This window comes from Bison bison, unplaced genomic scaffold, assembly GCF_000754665.1.
Source record: "Bison bison bison isolate TAMUID 2011002044 unplaced genomic scaffold, Bison_UMD1.0 scf7180017864297, whole genome shotgun sequence".
Classification (NCBI taxonomy): domain Eukaryota; kingdom Metazoa; phylum Chordata; class Mammalia; order Artiodactyla; family Bovidae; genus Bison; species Bison bison.
The window spans coordinates 6,143,224-6,147,498 of NW_011494869.1; the positions used below are offsets into that span (position 1 = coordinate 6,143,224).

Consider the following 4,275-nt stretch of genomic DNA (forward strand, 5'->3'; position numbering starts at 1 on the left):
AGATCATGGCATCCAGTCCCATCACTTCATGGCAAATAGATGGGGAAACAGTGGAAACAGTGTCAGACTTTATTTTTGGGGGGCTCCAAAATCACTGCAGATGGTGACTGCAGCCATGAAATTAAAAACTGCCTACTCCTTGGAAGGACGGTTATGACCCACCTAGATAGCATATTGAAAAGCAGAGACATCACTTTGCCAACAAAGGTCCGTCTAGTCAAGGCTGTGGTTTTTCCTGTGGTCATATATGGATGTGAGAGTTGGATTGCGAAGAAAGCTGAGCACCAAAGAAATGATGCTTTTGAACTGTGGTGTTGGAGAAGACACTTGAGAGTCCCCTGGACTTCAAGGAGATCCAACCAGTCCATTCTGAAGGAGATCAGCCCTGGGATTTCTTTGGAAGGAATGATGCTAAAGCTGAAACTCCAGTACTTTGGCCACCTCATGCAAAGAGTTGACTCATTGGGAAAGACTCTGATGCTGGGAGGGATTGGGGGCAGGAGGAGAAGGGGACGACAGAGGATGAGATGGCTGGACGGCATCACCGACTTGATGGACCTGAGTTTGAGTGAACTCGGGGAGTGATGAACAGGGTGATGGACTCGGTGATGGACAGGGGGGCCTGGCGTGCTGCAATTTATGGGGTCGCAAAGAGTTGGACACGACTGAGCGACTGAACTGAAGGGCCATGCTCAAAGAAAGAGAACCACTGACATTGGGAAATTTCTGCCTAAAAAGCTCCATTTGTAGGGCCAGTGTTCTGTCATGTCCTGTCCTCTGTCTAGTCATCAACTGCAGCCTGAGGTAGGTAACCCAAGTGAACACTGTCAGGCCGTTCTATGAGAATACAGCTGAACCAGAGTGCTTTAGGGAACACAGGCTTAAAAGTGAAGTTTAAAGAGGTCCCTAAGTTCACTGCTTGGAACACAGATTCATTTTCACCATCAAAATGTAATCCTACCCCCAACGGGGAAATGATAATCACCTCCATGATGTGTTAAGTATGTTAAGTCATCTGAATTCTCACAAGCTACTGAGAAAACACTTTATATGGAAAGGTGCTGATGACAGTGATTTCCTCTGGCTCTCCTCAAACCAAGTAACTGGTTTGTTCTAGTTTTGTTACTTGTCTTACTTCTGAAGGCTCACTCATTAAAATGAAAACATGTAACAAGAAGTAAAATAATATAAAGGCATGATATACTGTGTTTAATTTACTGTAAACTGCTTTTATTGAACATCAGTAATTTTTATCTGCTTCGACTGTCTCCTGCCCTAGCAACTAGAATTTGTGATTTTTTTCCCCCTTAACTGTAGGAGAGTGTGGATTAAAACACCAACTGAACCTTGTTATATTTTCACGGATAGACTCTATGTAATTCAATGGGTAAGCTCAGAGTTGGGATGCTTCTAGAAAGTGCCTCCTCTCTCACAAGAATAAATAGGTTCACAAATCAGTATCATATTAATTAAGTCGAAGGCTGGACATCTTGGGACGTGCATTACTATACCTGTTAAAGCAGAAAAGAACACGAAAAGCTATGGGACAATCTTCCTTTGTTGTTTCCCTCCTTGCCTGGCAAGAGACCATCTCCAGCCTCTTCCCAAGCAACTCCAGACCAGGCTTCTCTGGCACCTGGGCCAGAAGCTGGGGCTCCTCTCTCCTTCACTCACAGTCACTTTCCCCTCTACAGTTTTCTATCCTGTCACCCCACCCTCCAGATTCCTAATCCAAAGAGTTCAAGGAATTGGCTTGGCACTCGGGAGTCTCAACACTGGCACTCCCCAACACGTCCACTCTCAACTCCTCCCACAAGACCACCCCTCCCTGGTCCCCTCCTTCCCACAATGCAGGGCCCCTTCGGAGAAGCCCGCTCCGCCCAGCTCTGGACACTCTGGTTTCGCAAGGCTAGGAGGCTCCGAGGGGGCGAAAGAGCCGGGAAGGGGATTCGCTCCAGTGGAGAACAATGACCGCTCCAAATACACCCCGGGGTAGCGACGGGCTGCTCACCTGGTGCCTGGCCGTCGGAGGCCTCGGGGCCATCCCTGGGTCGCCGGGCAGGGCTCCCAGGGACAGGGTCTGGGGAGAGAGAAGAGGGCCCACTCAGCCGGCTGTGACCGCCGACTCCACCGCGGCCCGCCCGCCTCCGCCCCCGAGCCACTTCTCCAGAGTAGAGAGGTGGGGAAGCGCGCGGGCCCCGCGTGGGCCTGCCTTCCCCAAAATGAAAGGCTCGCCGCCGGCCTGACACTCTCCTCCGGCCACGCCCAGTACCACCCGCGGGACCGTGGGCGCGGTCGCGCGCACGCACGCCAAGCCCGTGGGAGGGGCCGCCGCGACCGGCGCACTCGAAATCACCGCCTGCTGGGGCTCCGGACTTCGCGGCCTCGGGCCCATACGGTGCTCCGGCCGGCTCCTCCCACTGCGGGCCTAGTTCTCGGCAATTCTGAAGCGCTCGAGGCGGCCCAAAGCGGCCTTAGCCGCACCGCGTCTGGACAATGGCCCCAGCGGCCCGTTAGAGCGGGAAGTGCGCCTGCGCACGCGGAGCCTAGCTCCCTCCACCCCCGGCCGTGGCGGGCGCGCGACTACACTTCCCAGAGGCGCCCGCGCCTGGGTCCCACCGAGGCTGCCGGGGAGGACGCGCGTTTTCAGAGGCGCCCAGGTGGGGACTGCTGTCAGGGCCCAACGGGGCAGAGAGTGGAGCTTGAGTACTCCTGCGTCCGAGTAACAATCACCGAGCGTCTTCTCTGTGCCAGGGGCGTGTTGCTCGTGGCAGGATACTGCGATAAATCGGGAAGGAAATATCCTGCTTTTGGAAAGCGAGCGTGCACTCCTGTGGACTAGGCAGTAAAACGTAAATATATCAACAAGACAATTTCACTTACTGACTTCAGCCATGGGAATGAGACAGTGGAGGGCACGGGGCAACATTGTCTCTTCTGTGCCGTCTTCACTCGTGGGTCAGTGCTGAAGGCTTGGACACGGACTCCCCAGACCATATATACTACGACTAAAATACTTGATGAAATAGTTGGTACTAGAGAAGGAAAAAACAGAAAGCCTTCAGATGAATCCCCTGGTAGCCTCCTGAACAGTATTAAAAAACAAACTGTACTGTGGTTCTTGTGGTTAAGTCACCAAGTCCTGTCCGACTGTTGCCAGCCCATAGACTGCAGCCCATAGGCGCCTCTGTCCATGGGATTTTCCAGGCAAGAAGAATACTGGAATGGATGGTCATTGCCTTCTCCAGGAGATCTTCCAGACCCAGGGATCCAACCGGGGTTTCCTAAGTTGAAGGTGGATCCTTTACTTGACTGAGCCACCAGGGAATTACAATATTCAATCAGTTCAGTCGCTCAGCCGTCTCCATCTCTTTAGGACCCCATGGACTGCAGCACGCCAGGCTTCCCTGTGCATCAACAACTGGCGCCTACTCAAATCCATGTCCATTGAGTTGGTGATGCCATCCAGCCATCTCATCCTTTGTGGTCCCCTTCTCCTCCTGCCTTCAATCTTTCTGAGCATCAGGGTCTTTTCAAATGAGTGAGTTCTTCACATTAGGTGGCCAAAGTATTGGCGTTTCAGCTTCAGCATCAGTCTTTCCAATGAATATTCAGGACTGATTTCCTTTAGGATGGACTGGTTGGATCTCCTTTTAGTCCAAGGGACTCTGAAGAGTCTTCCCCAGCAGCACAGTTTGAAAGCATCAATTCTTTGGTGCTCAGCCTTCTTTATGGTTCAACTCTCACATCTGTACATGACTACTGGAAAAACCATAGTTTCGACTATGTGAACCTTTGTTGGCAAAGTGATGTCTCTGCTTTTTTAATATGCTAAGTTTGTCATAGCTTTTCTTCCAAGGAGCAAGCATCTTTTAATTTCATGGCTGCAGTCACCATCTGGAGTGATTTTGGAGCCCAAAAAAATAAAGTCGGCCACTATTTCCACAGTTTCCCTATCTGTTTGCCATGAAGTGATGGGACCGGATGCCATGATCTTAGTTTTCTGAATGTGGAGTTTTAAGTTAACTTTTTCACTCTCCACTTTCACTTTCATCAAGAGACTCTTTAGTTCTTTTTCCCTTTCTGCCATAAGGGTGGTGTCATTTGCATATCTGAGGTTATTGATATTTCTCCCAGCAATCTTGATTCCAGCCTGTGCTTCAACTAGCCAGCATTTCTCATGATGTACTCTTCATATAAGTTAAATAAGCAGGGTGACAATATACAGCCTCAACGTACTCCTTTTCCTATTTGGAACCAGTCTGTTGTTCCATG

General features: G+C 50.6%; 1 protein-coding gene across 1 annotated transcript in view; it reads right to left on the reverse strand.

Annotated features, from left to right (window-relative positions):
* Positions 1 to 2,536, reverse strand: part of CDH3 (cadherin 3, type 1, P-cadherin (placental)) — a 134,533-nt gene extending 131,997 nt beyond the window's left edge. Inside the window, exons 1-2 of the mRNA XM_010850969.1 lie at positions 2,347 to 2,536; positions 2,012 to 2,080 (exon numbers count right to left, since the gene is read on the reverse strand). The gene's annotated coding sequence lies outside the window, so the exon portion shown is untranslated. The remainder of the gene's footprint in view (positions 1 to 2,011; positions 2,081 to 2,346) is intronic.
* Positions 2,537 to 4,275: the final 1,739 nt, after the last annotated feature.